The 14,051-nt window shown below is 48.8% G+C and overlaps 1 long non-coding RNA gene across 5 annotated transcripts in view; it reads right to left on the bottom strand.

The window, feature by feature from the left end:
- LOC148389418 (uncharacterized) overlaps positions 1 to 14,051 on the bottom strand; it is a 54,982-nt gene that overhangs the window by 11,508 nt on the left and 29,423 nt on the right. Inside the window, exon 5 of one of the 5 annotated variants that reach the window (XR_015861787.1) lies at positions 1,904 to 2,623. The exons of 1 other annotated variant lie outside the window; for it this stretch is intronic. This is a non-coding gene — a long non-coding RNA (uncharacterized LOC148389418). Of the gene's footprint in view, positions 1 to 1,903; positions 2,624 to 3,694; positions 3,807 to 6,975; positions 7,404 to 10,049; positions 10,860 to 14,051 lie in introns of those variants that run through there. 3 more of the 5 variants (XR_015861788.1, XR_015861789.1, XR_015861786.1) reach the window with 3 other exon arrangements.

Here is a 14,051-nt window from a genome sequence, read left to right on the forward strand (position 1 = left end):
GTTAGTCTTGAAAGTCTACATGTGATTATATTAGGAGGGGGCGGGCGGGGTGGGGGCTCTGTTGGGTGACTATTTTTTTTTCTTTTCTTTGCATGTGAAAGGCTGGTACTAAATCCCCCGGCTCTTCCCACGGATTGTCCCCAGCTCAGGGTTAATGAAGTGCGGATGGAGTCTCGTTGAGCTCCCGACATGTGGAGAGGAAAAAAAAAGAAAAAGAAAGAAAGAAACAAAGAGAGAGCCAAAGGATCAGTGACTTTTCTTAATCCCGAGGATTCCTAATCGTAATGATAACACAGTTTGGAAAAAAGACTGTTGAAGGAAATAAAAACTGATGTTAGTGTGTCACAATTTATAATTTATAACCCAATTCATTTAAATGGTCTCAAAACACATTTTGTCATCATTATTTTCTAAAGACACCTCCTCTAAATAGACCAAGTGGTAATTCCCCTAAACTGAAATGTTTAGCCAAAGTTTTTCCCCCGCATCATGTGCTTTCCCAAATGCATTAGAACTATCTTCCAAAAAGAAAAAAGGAGCTGATTGGTGAACAGAGCGAGCCTCAAGAAGACGAAGATGAGGATGAAGCAGAAGCAAGTGGAAATGATGGCAGAGCCCAGGAAGCGCATCCTTGCCTGGAGGTACGTCGGGCCCGCGAGGAACGAGCAAGGCGAGACGTGCAGACTGCAGGCGAGATAACCCCACTAATCATTTGCCCAATATGACGGGCTACAACTACAACTCGGGTCAGGGGCGCGGGGATTGACATCCCAATCTGGGCAAATAATGAAAGCTTTCCTCTCGGATCAGACGGAGGGTTGGGGATGGAGCGGGGCGCAAGAGGAGGAGAGGAGGAGGACCTGCTGCTTTGCAGACCGGAAATCACCCATTTTTCCAGATGGACGAGGGTCGTCGTGAATGGAAGCCCAAAAGGCAGCCATCTTGGAGCAATGATAATGTTTGATTTACAGGATTGTGCAAACCAAGTGCGTTTTGGTCATTGGCAGAGCTAGAGGGAGGGGGGGCTGCAGGGGCACCCCTCTGAAATATGCTCAAAAGCCACAGGTGCCAGACCAGATATTTTTTTTTCATCCATTACAGCCTGAAAGATGCACGAGTGCAGCAGGTTAATAGAATATGGCTGACGTCAACGTCAAGTCAGCACTATATTCAGATCACTCAAACTTCTATCAAATGATAGCAGTGTATAAAAAGAAGCCCTGGGAGCAAAAAAAAACAAAAAACATCTTGACGGGATGTTTCCAACACCAGCGGGTAATGAAACCTGTGTAGTGCTCAGCAGGGGGGCGCTGTAAGCTATATCCACATCAGATGACACAGATTATTCAATCAATAAGTTGTTGTTAGCACAGGCCTCGCTGCTCGCTCATCCCTGAGCGTGACCGGCCTCTTCAACCAGATGACATTGCAAAAAAAAAAAAAAAAAATCCACACCCCTGAGGCCCTGACCTCCAGCATGCAGCCAGCCATGGAAACGCCTCTGGGACCAGAGCACAACCTGAAACAACAAATACATCTGCACGACCCTGAATGTGATGCTCTGACAAAAAAAAAAACCTTTTCGGGAAAAAAAACATTAAATATTGTTTGAACTCACACAATTTGACTTCACACTGCAGCCCCTTTAGGCAGCAAACAAGTCGGGCCCAAACAGTCCTCTGCTGGGTTTTGTCAAGGGGTAAAGCCCATGGATAAAATTCTTGGGAATCAAATATTGATGATTCGAAGGAAAAATACCCTCCACACACAAAATGGTTGCTAAACATGAAACTGCTACACACTGCTACACAAATTTTTTCCTTATTGTCAAGCAGGTGAGGTTGCGCTTCCCTGACCGCGTGTCCCCGCTGCAAATTAATTGCCACGTATTTTGTGAGTAACTTGAAAAGCGCATCCGACTGGTCCAGCCCTAAATTTATTTTTAAGTGTGCTAAATTAAAAGGGAAGAGGCAGTTTCTTGGGCAACCTGAGGGGTCAGTGAGCGAAGCCATGGGGAGGCCTCTCACCTCATAAACATAAAGGCAGCAGAGGTCATCAATAAATGATGAGGGGTGCTATACATGTATTTTTAACAGCGCTTTTCCTGTGATGTCTGGCAGCTCTCTCATACTTTGTCTCCTGGTGGAGGGCAGAGAGCAACGAAGGACCACGCATTTTTGAAACGGCCTCCCTCCGCCCGTTCGGGGGGGGGTCAAGACGGTGGGGTGGGGGACTGTTAGCTAGTTTGAGTGAAAGGATCAAATCAGTCATGTCAGTCAAGCTACAGGTTCTCGCTAGCGGGAGCAATGTGGGATTACATACGATAAAGTTCAAATGTGGAGCAGCCTCATTTGCATAAAACTGGAGCAATGTGGTTGTCCAGTTTTTTTTTTTAAATTCAGCCTTCTTCGGAGAGTTAATTAAATGAGTGGATGTGAAAATGTTTGGAGTTACTGACGAGATGTCAAAGTGAAATGTTAGCGCGGACGCATTTTCAAAGCGTTCTCTTTTGCCACACGGCACGGAGCGCTCGGATTGGGAAAGAAAGTGAAATATCGGGAATGTCGAGAGGGCGCCGTTGAGGTTTCCGGCAGCAAGGTGATTGTTGATGTTTTTTTGTAGCCTGCAGGCAAGAGAGAGGAAAAAAAAAGAGAAAGAGAGCACACCGGTTGGTAGCAAGACAAAAAAAAAAACCTCAGCAGCATTCACTAATTAAAGCATTGTTGTGTGAACGCCGAATGAATTATTTCAAAAATTGCGTTAGTGGGACATTAGCCAGTCATATTTTCGTCTTTGTACGGCGACAGAAAATATCTTGAAAATTAAATAAGGGGAACGTTATTATTAAACGTGTTACTGGAGATGCTCCTATATTGGCGAGGCCACACATACACATGTGCGTGTGTGTTCTTGCAGGGTGTCAGGTGTGCTCGAGCCAGACACATTGAAGAATCCGTCAAAAGGACAGGTTGGGGACCTAAAGGGGGGGGCCAAAGATCCCCTAATTGGACAAGTGAGCCCGGTGGCGGTGAAGCCGAGCGCGACCGAGACAATCTACCTCGGTGACCACTCCTTGACATGCCATTTGCCTCCGAGGACCCCTAGGGCTGGCCCAAACAGCTGCCCGACACGGCTATAACTCCGGGCCAAGACGAGGACCTCGGGCTAACAAGCGCATAACGACAGACGGCGAGAGAGATCCCACGCAAAGTCACCAGGAACTCCCGGTCCCGCTTCAAAGATGGCCGACGCCGTCTTTGAGGAGCTTTCCCTTGCCTGGCTCGTTCTCCTCTTGCTCATTTCATCATCAGACAAAGTGACAGCGATATATTTACATGGAGGAATTCGGAGGCATGTTGCCTGGGAGATCACAGGCCTGGTTTATGGAATCCAGGCAGCGCAAACAAAGAGCAGCCAAAAGGGCTCTGGCTCAGCACACACACACAGACACACAAACGTGACTATATACACCTGAGTACAGGAATACACGCTCTCCCAGGTTTGAAGTTTGCCTGGAGTGGCAAGCCAAATAAAGAGCGTGACGCGTGATGGCGGCACAGAGAGGAAAGCAGCTTCAAACGCTTATCAATACAATTGGCTGTGCCAGGCGCGGCAGTTTAACCTCTTTAGCGGCGGCGGCGGCGGCGGGTGTGTGCGTTTTCATCGGGGGAAGCCGACTCGCACGCTTGTCGTCTTCGCACAAAGGCGCCGAGGCCTGATGGGTACGGAGAGTCCCGCTTTAAGAGTCCCCAAACTCGTAATAAGACTCGGAGAAAACACAACAAATTCTCCCGCTTGCTGGAGCGCTGTAAAAAATAAAACACACACACACACTAGTTGTGTTGTGCAGTCGGAAATTTGCAAAGCAGTGAATCGTGATTCAAGTGGCGCTTCACAACAGATGTCCCAAGTTAGCCTCTTTATGGGAATCAACTTTTCCTGACTGCTCTCATAACAATTTTTTTTTTTTGCAGCAGTAGCATCTTATCCGCTGAGAGGGACAAACATCCAGAATAATTCCAACGCATTTGTAAACACTGACACGAGTACAAAGATAAACAGGCGTCCTATAAAAATCCGCATTTATAAGATCCAATTTTCATGTCACAAATTTGGCTTTTCTTAGTTTGGACTTTTTTTTGTTTTTAGATTCACTACCGGGTAGCTTTTGATCCAATCGTGAGAATAAGAGCACTATTTATACATCACCTTTAAAGACAATTTGTTTACAAAGTGCTTTGACAACAAAGCGAGGCGCAATTAAGAAGAAAACAGGAGGCAGAATACTCCGAAACAAAATACGGGTCAAAGAGATAAAAGTGGAAGAACGGCGACTGAATAAGAGAAAGGGAAAATGTGTTTTAAGAAGAAACTCCCAAAAACTTCATGTCATTTTGTGCAACCGACGAGTTTTACGAATCGAAACGTCCATTAGGTTGTCTCAACTGCGTCGGGCCGGCGGCTAACGAGGGAGATCTTCTCGTAAGGTCCGGCCTCCGTGTACACACGCTGGCTCGCTTTTGACTTTGGCTGCTTTTATCACTTTAGATGAAGCTCCCCTCGAAGCGATTAATTCTAAGCCGTCAAGTTTACTGGCTGGCGCGAGCCTTCCTTTTTTCCACTTCTACTCCGGGCTCGCCGAGGGGAAAAGGCAAAGAGTAACTTATTGTTTTTATATGAGATCTATTCCCTCGCCGTCGTGGTCAATAATGACTTGGTATATCAGCGAGCGCCTTGCTATTTGCACTGTTTTCGCCGTGTTTTCTCTGCCTGTGATTGAGCGGAGCTATTTTGGTGCGCGCCGAGAGGCGGGGAGTGGACCGACGAGGCTAACGTCTGTTTGATCAAAGTTTATGTGAAATTTCCCGAGGCCACTGGGGGAGCCGCTGTTTATGAACTGTAATAAAAAGAGTCATTTTGACAGTGTGACCCTGGCACACAGGAGGGGGGGGGGGGGGGGGGGGAGGGAGGGGGGGGTCCTCCATCTTTGCAAGGAGGTGGAGCTCAGAGAAGCAAGATGGCAACATGACCACTCGAATAAGAAGTTACTCGACAATTACATCGGCTGAGATTTAATCTTCCGATTGGCAGATGAGTTTATTCATGTGAGCAAAATATTAATGGAACACTTCCACGCACTTTGCCCCCCAGCTATTCTCTTCTCGTTTGAATATAACGCATTGCAAAATGAGAAATTGGCAACGTGCGCAAATCGGGGACAAAGAGAGGAAAAACAGCGCGGATGCAAATGTCGACGGCTCCGGCAATCTCGTGAAAGTGGAGTCGATAAACAGATGGATATAAATATCAACCTTTGAGCGAATCAAATATGGTTGACCTTTTTGCTAAGTCGATAGTGTAATCCTTGGAGCGCTAGCGCAGATTTAATGAAGATGATTTGCTCGTGACGGAACGCCTACAGATGAACTAAATGCTGGGTTCATGACATCAAGTGAGCAATGACGCAGGAGTTTGAAAATAAAACACGAGAGCTATTTTCAAAATTTCACCTCAGCTTGCCGAGAAATACTTTGGAGTTAACACAAAAGTTACATGACCTTCCATGCACTTGTATAGAATGGACTAACAACGGCGGCCATCTTGCGTTGCCACCCGCTAAGCGCACCAAACTTGAATACATTTATATTTCCCACGACGTTTTTGGTGTTATTATCTGCCTCAACGGTAGAAATGCTAGCCTACGTTTGAACCGATGAGGTTGTTACTGCTTTTCAAAATAAAGCTCGCCCCGGGGTCAGCCACACGCGCGGCGTGATCCGAGGAAGCTTCGCTCCTGTCTGAGATTTATCAGACGTTTCATAAAATCAATGCGGCGCGCTGTAAGAAAGATCACAGCAAACACCGGAGACCTATCAGCAGTAATAGCCTTCTCGGTGGAGGAAGAAAAAAAAAAAAAGAAGCAAAATATATCTGCCAGGAATTACAGCTGCAGAAACCAAAAGATGCAAGATTTGAAATTTTCACAGTGTCATTTTGTGACACTTATTTAATACTTAAATGTGCAAAAAGCTGATTCGGTTTGTGACCAGGATGTGCTGCTACCAGTCACACACACTTACTGGGGTCTTCTGTGGCTGTTACACACACATGCCGTGCACACACACACACTCTCACACACACAGGCCCACTTCACTCACGGGCAGGCAGAGGATTATTGAGGTTGTATCGAAAAGGAATAATAAAGTAGGTTCTTAAGATTTTAATAAGAATAAAATGAAACTGTAACCATCGAGGGGCCGGCAGGGTTAATCCTTTCTATATTACTGAAAATAAAAAAGGATAAAAACAGGCATCAGGGCAGAGTTGCAGCGAGAGGGAGGAGGGGGGGGGGGGTGAGAAGGAGGAGGGGGGAGATAGGGACACGAAAGAAAGGAGGAGACGGTCATCTGAAGAAAAAAAAAAAGAACTGAACATTGCGATCTGAAATTTCCCGAGCAAACTAATACGCCGCTTTATTTTCCGTGGCCTAAAATGACGCCGCTCGGTCGTGTTTGGAATTGATGAGAGCGCGGCGGCCCGTTCGGGAGCATCCTTCCTCCCAATGTCAAAGCACGCGCACGCACACACACGCGCACACGCCAGTAGCAGATGGCATGAAACAGTTGGCAAGAGTGAGCGAGCGTGAATATCTGTTTACTAATAACCCTTTAATTACTTCAGATGGGCAACGGGATCAAACATCGGCAGCCACGCAGGAATTAGCCTTAAATGAGAGCGGACGGAGGTGCTGGGCGAACTCCTTATGTTGCCGTAAAGAGCTTCGCGGGGAGAAATGGAAAACAGTTATTATCGAGAGAAAGTTGATTAAATATTCTCTTTCCCCCCCCCCCCCACCTCTAAGAACGATTTATGCGTCACAACATATGCTTTAATATTCACCTGATAGGGAGCAATTAAAAGAAAAATGTTATTTTCTTCATTTCTCGAATTTGACTCCAAACGTTCGTCACCTTTAAAACGCAAGTGACGCATTTACCGGTGCACGCCGGAGCTCATCTATCGAATGTTATGAAGCTGCTTGGGGAGCTAAATCCCCAGCTGTGTGTGTAAATGTCATGAAAAATTCCTTAGTCTGCAACAATAGCGCAGCGCCTCTCCATTTTGTTCCGCTCAAAGCCACCTTTTGGGGCGAGCGTGCGACAAAGAGGCGCGGGCGGGCCAACGCTGGACGCCTTTCATTACGTGAACGGCGTCGGTCGGTCGGCTCGCCTGCCCTTTTTTTCCAGCGATGCGTGGCGGAGAGAGCATCCATTTTAATGACGGGACCTTTACTTTCCGACGGTGGTTGAGGAGAATAAATTGCTGTTCAAAAGGAGATCATACTTGCTGGCATTGCCGGGATGGGGCAGCTGTGTGGCGATCACCGCTAAGCTGGGCCCAACCTGTATAAATTAAGATAGAAATAGCCTCATCTTGGATTGTGATTGAGTGCTGAAGAGCATGCTTAATATATGCATATAGGAGTAGAGTGTGTGTGTGTGTGTCCTCGGAGGAAAAAGGAGCAATCACATGTCCAGAGCTGGTTAAGGACAGTCCTCCTGTGCGTGCATGTGTGTGCGCATACTTGCGACAGAGTGCTCGGCAAAGCTAAATCCCACTCAAGTGTAAGGCAAACAGTGGTGGCGGAGTGCGGTTATTGTATTTTCTTTGCCGGGATCCCAGTAAAGATCTCCAGGCCTGCTCTTGCCTGTCGCCGCGGCCATCCCGTGCCATCAGGGGCCCGCCCGGCTTCGCTCTGCAGCCAGAGCCTTGGCGCTGGCCCCACAAGGAAATTAAAAGGGGATTAAGGCTGGCCGACACTTTGTGGCCGCTTACTTATTTGTGTGGAGGATGGTGTGGCGCCGAGTCAGGGGGGGAGGGGGCGGCGGGACGCTGGCATAAATGCTACGCCGCCGCAAGGTGTCGGAAAGGCAGCTCGGGTTTACTGTCTCTTTGTGTTAGAACTCACAATAATTGCTGCGGGGGAAACAAACTGTACGGACGCCAGTGTTTGGTCTGCTAATTAGCGGTTTGTATCTGTAATTAATCGGCATTAACAGTCAACAGGGCTCTCCAGCTCGCGGGCCCCCACCGGCCTGTGACAGAAATGCGGGCGGCACGCTGCTTTAGCTTTAAGGAGACGATAACTCACCGACGCGCTCGGCGGAAATTATCGAACGCAATCTTCTCGGAAAGTAAATTAGCGTAATGGAGTTGAGGGGACGAACTTTTCAAGTGTTACGGCCGCCGCTGATGTAAATGGATACGAGCGTAAGGCAAGGCGAGGTGCGGCCTGATGGCGAAGGTATCAATTATCCGGAGCACAGTGGCAATCTGGCTTCCTCCCGTTTTGGTGTTAAATAGACTTGTCAGCTGTGTCTCTCTGATTTCCGCGAGCAGCCAGCGAGAAGGCAACTTGGCCGCTCCTCGCCGGCTGCCGGCCCGCATCTCGCCTGCAATTCATCAGCTAGCGAACACGTTCGGCCAGCCCGCCAAGGCAGACAAAAAAAAAAAAAATCAAATCACCTTCCAAAAGTCTGCAGCGGAAGACGAGGAGTGGGCCAGAATTTTACTTGAATGCCTTGGGCAGAAGTGTGCGTTTGAACTCCAGGGTGTTTGTGTGAAAGTGTTTGTTGTGTTTGAAGAAAGAAGATGGAAGGGGAAGTTGAGGTGGACGGCTTTCATCCTGGGGAAGCACAACAAAGGCTCTGCCGGGGCTTCAGGTGAGGGCAGAGAATTTGGGACACGAGGCGGGGAAGCTTTGGCACACGGGCACCAGTCGCTGGCTGGCTCGCAGCGCTCTACTGAGTTGAAGGGCACCGCAACACTGACGAGGGGAGGGGATGGGGGGGGCCCGAAAAAAGGGACAACCAGGTTAGAGAAAAAAAAAAAAAGTTAGGACGTGAAGTAAAGCAGCAGGGTGCTAAGCTCAGAGTGCTTAAGTATTTATTTGTAATGAATAATAAGGATGGCACGCTGACAAAGCGCTTGTTTAATACGAAGCGGCCTCCGGAGGATCTTTCCAGCCGATCTTTAACGCCGGCGGCCTGCGGGGAAATGCCGTAAAACCTTCCACCCGAACCCATCTGCACTCCAAAACACTTTGCGTCCCTTTACACTGTCCACGCTGAATAAAACATTAAACGCCATTCCCGGATATTAACCTACTTCATTAAAAAAAAAAAAGAAAAAAGCAGAGCTCCACAATGTCGGTTGGCGTTCGACGCTGCCCAGCTGTCACCGCCGAGCCGCCTGTAACCTAAATTATCCAGCGCTGCACTTTCACTCCAGTTAAGGGAATAAACACTCCTTAAACACTTCAAAAGGCTGGAGTTTTAATTCCCTCCACTTCTTAAGTTCCGTAATTATTCAATCTGGGTGATAATGAGCGCCTGTTCGACCTTGAGGATAATAATATTTCCCTTTTATGTGGCTGTTTTAAAGTTTTCCAGGCTAATTTGGGAAAACAGTGCTTAATCTTTCAGCAAAAGTAGCAAAACAGAAAGCCTCGGATTCACAGTGGATGCTGACTCTAGTTGAAGTGAAAAAAAAAAGGGGGGCACCTCCGAGGATTTGATGAAACCGGCAAAGGGGAGCTAAACACGACGTTAGAAGCTAGCTAGTCGCTAAGCTAAATGTTTATTAAATCATTGTATATATATCGGTTATATATTGTTTTTATTTATGGATGGATTGAATGACCCTAATTTACCCGACAACAGTCGAATAAGGGCAGAACTGTATTTTTTTGGGGCATTTAATTGTCATAACCTCTAATTCTAAAGATAAGTCGCTATCGGATCGGGGGGGAGGAAAATGGGGAAAAAAGCAGGACGGACGGGGGAGGTAAGCATGAGAAGGAATAACACGGCGGGAGGTAATGTGGACCTAAATGACTGTTTGACTGTGTGTGTGGGCGTTTGTGTGTGTGCGTGACGAGCCTGAACGGAACCCAGACGGGTGGCCGTACTGAGACCCCACGCTTAATTGGCCGCTCAAACGTTAGCGGGTGCGTTCCCAAAACGACTCGGAGGTGACACATGGCCGAAGAGAGGCGCTTGTGGGGAGTGGAAATGGAGCAGAGGGTTTAGCACCTCCTGCAGCCAAGTGTTTTCCAACCCTGAAGCTTTTTATTTATTTATTTATTTTTTTGCATAGCGGCTCTTGCTGCAATGACCGAGCAGAAATGAGCCCCTCGGGATGAACATTTTTTTTTCAAGTCGATTTGCCAAAAAAAAAAAAAGGCCACAGCTTCCCATTTACAAAGACGAGCGATTCAAACGTGCACCGGAGCAAGACGGGAGCAAATTTGTGATTTTTTTCCAGTTCATCAAAGCTTCCCCTCAGCTAATCCGTTTCTTATATAAATAGCTCGTTTGGTGGAAGAGGCTAGCTGCCACGCAGAGCTCGAACCCTTCTGTCCGTGAAGCTACAGCCAGGATGAGCTAGCGGCGTGTTGGGTTGGCACGCGGGCAAAGCTGGAGGGGCCTGCTGCTGCGCTGGCCGCCAGTACAGATGGAGGGCAGGGCCGGGCAATGCCAGCTTGTCAGTCGGATTAAAACGACTCATTTATTCACTGAAGTATCGCGCAAAGCGACCTGGCCAAAGCGGGGAGCGGGAAAAGTGGCGGGTGAAACGGGGGGGGCCATCTTGGATGAGGGTCGGTCTTTTCATCCCCCCCCCCCGCCGTTCTGCCTTTTGCCTGTTACTTATCTTACTCGGGCTGCCAGAAGCCATTACCGCAGTGTACGGAAGGCGGCCGGCGGGGCGGCGGCTCCTGGTGCCCGGTGACAGATTGCGGCTCGGACGAGAAGGTGAGGGGTGGACGGCCATTGGCTCCGTTGGTCAGGAAGTGAGCGCTGAGGGTGGAGGAGAGAGAGTGGGTGACAAGACCGGGCCACGCGACCTTTTTGGTGTCACGCGGGCTACTTAAAGGAGCATGGGCCCTTCCTTCCTTCTGTCCCTTCGGGCAGACAAGATGGGAGGGCAAGGGAAGGTGACGACTGACGTGTCCGTCCTGCCGACCGCACGGCAAAAAGACGTAGAGGACGACTAATGACAAGCTTCGGACATCTATTAGACGCTTCAAAGTCATCGCGGAGTTTCGGGAAGGGGTTTCGGGCCCAAGTCCAAAATGAGAGGGCAGAATGCCTAAAAGGTCAAAACTGGAAAAAATAGCCACAAAACTTCCTGGATGTTTATTACCACACTGCAAAAAATAGAGTGTGGAATTTATACAATTTGTCAAGTCGTTGAAAATCATCTGGATCCAAATATCATTTTTTAAGATGCTAAAACAGTTTGGATAATGAATGAATGTGTTTAAAAAAAGCACATCGGAATCCAGAGGATTTTATTCAGTGTGACGAAATGAAATGAATTCAACAAAAACTTTTTTTTAGTATACAGGTTAGACCAATTTAACAGCAGAGCTAAAAATCGCCCCAGTTGGTAGCACCGACTATCCACAACTGCGCGTTCATCTCCGAGGTCATCAAGGAGAACGGTTTTATCAGGTCTAATGACTCCCGATAGCTGTAATTTACAGGTTTGCGGGAGGGGAAAAGTCGTCAAGATTCACACTTGCGCCGCTCAGCATCTGTCGCCATTACGGCGCGGCGCAAGCAGCCGGCAGGCCGACGGCCGCACCGGAGCGAGCGATAAACAAGGAGCGGCGTGTGACAGATTAGCGGCGCGAGCTAAAGGACCTTCCGCTGACACATCATTCCTCTTGCTAAGCGAGTTTGTTTTGCGGCAGATGTCACCGATAAAAAGCAGAAAGGCGGGAGGGGAGGGGCCAAGCAAGAGGTGGCTTTTGTTCCCGATCCAGAGAGGAGGACCAACGTCACGTCCAAACTAGCAGGCCGGCGGTGCAGGTGCACATCGACTCCGATCAACATCCACAAGACGGGCCAGCCACTCGATGGCCCGAGGTCTGGTCCTGTCCTGTTCAATATCTAACGGGAGACTGCCTGGTGACTTCCACGCTGCCAAGCTTCGCAATCTTCTCGCGCTTCTACTCGCGAGCGCCATATGGACGAGCGAGCCCCCGTTCCATTAGCAAGAGCCGGAGAGAGACGAGGGAGCGGGCCGGGGCCGGGGCCCTCCTGGCCTTCCCCTGGCACTGCCACGGGGCATGCCCTGCCCACCGCCAGCTGCCCACACTGGGTCAAAAAAGACACAACAGCCGCCGGCTACCTGAGTTTGCCAGCAACCTGAGATGCAATCCATCAAAGTAAAAGACGAAATTTCAACAACAGCCAAAAAGTTCCGCTCTGCGTCGGAATCCAACTCGACAACCCTCCAAGTGGATCACCTGTTAATCCCGCGACTGACACCGTAACTAGCTTCCATCCGGCCCGCCGCGTTTATAGCCATTCTCAGCATGTTTATTCCTCGGCGGCGGCTTTTCCCTCAAATCCATGCCATCACCTTGACCTTTAACAGGTGACTGAGCATCCCCCGAGGGAAGCTAAACAAAAGGCCACCGCTGTGTTCCCTACCGATATCACCGATGTAATATCTTGTCGAGCGGAGGGATTTGCTTTCTTCATCTCGGAAGCGTGGCTGCTTAGAGGCTGTCAGTGGAGAAAAGGGGGGGCGGGGCAAAGGTCGGCTGTTCTCGGGCGCGGCGACCCGCGGGCGTGATCGCATCTCCGGAACCGAATGAAGCTCGCCGATATGCTCTAAATGCATTTCATTAGCATGATGCTATGGCTAATTCCGTGTTTGCTGCAGCGGCGGCGCCCTCCCGGGACGTGTCTGAGAGAGACTGAGTGATTAAAACGTGTATGATGAAGCGTGCATCAAAACGTCCCTGCAGGCTTCCACGCCAGATACATGTAAGGCACTTGAGGCAGCCGGCAGCAGATGTTGATGAAGAAGCTTTTTTGGTAATCACCAGCACGGCGGATGGGATTGACCTGAGATGACCTCATTTGTATCCAGAAATCCACATTACACCTTCGATCATGACTCGAGTGCTCCGATGTTAGCCGACCAAATGTTTTTTTTTTTAAATCTTCTCCGGCCTGTTGGAAAAGGCGAGGGTAAAGTTTTGTGACAGCACATGATGAATGTTTAATCCAACATTCATACATGGCAACGTGGGATTGGGTCCCCAGTCAAAAGGCAGCAAAGACACACAGCAGGTGTGTGAAATATTCATCGGCGACACGCTTCATTAACAATGAAACATACCGCCGCCGTCGCCGCCTTTCATGTTTTCATTTCGATTATCGAAACAAAAGACGCAGAAACGGGGGCCGTTAAAACAAAGTGGGCGTGCTATCCTATATTTGTCTAGCACATTTGTAACCATTTGTTTTGTGACAAATAACTCCGCCGCCTGCCGAAAAATCCCGCCGTCATCTCGGGTGTCGAGGGGGCCGTGACAAATGTCTGCCTGCGACTCGTCAGCCCCGCGTGCCGCCGCGGCGCTTTGACCTCTGACCCGTCCCGGGAACATCTGCTAAAGTATTCTAACCAACGCCCGAGCCATGTTGTGATCAGAGTTCCTATTTGTTTTAATTAACGCTGTCAAATGACAGCGGGCGATTCGTCATCGGCGCTGACTGACAGCGGACGGCTAACGTGACAGATGTCGGGTCTTCCGGGCGTGGAACGGGTTCTCTTTCCCCTCACAAAGTGACGGCCATGTCGCTGAGGAGCGCCGGCGCTAGACTCCGCCTCTTTGAATGAATGTGTCATGTAGATTAGCAAATTTCCCGGTGGAGATCATTAAAGTTTCATCTAATCTCATTTCATTAGAGGAAGAATGTGCAAGTCCTTGACACGCTGTCCAAAGCGATCTTGTTGGGCTGCATCAGGGTTCTGCTAAAGTCATAAAGCAAACAAAATGTAGTCACGTGACATTTCGAGACACGGATTTAAGGTCGACGAACCTTTTTAAGAACAGATCGTATTATGCAACACGATTGGCCGATGAGTGGATCGTCTGATTCGATGAACAATCCAGTCCATGCTAATAAATGTTTAGTATGTGATTGGCATTCAAGCGAAGTGCTGAGTTCAAAGGACAACATCTTCCG

Source organism: Syngnathus floridae, chromosome 12 (genome assembly GCF_059516105.1).
Source record: "Syngnathus floridae isolate MCC-2025c chromosome 12, RoL_Sflo_1.0, whole genome shotgun sequence".
In the NCBI taxonomy this organism is placed as follows: domain Eukaryota; kingdom Metazoa; phylum Chordata; class Actinopteri; order Syngnathiformes; family Syngnathidae; genus Syngnathus; species Syngnathus floridae.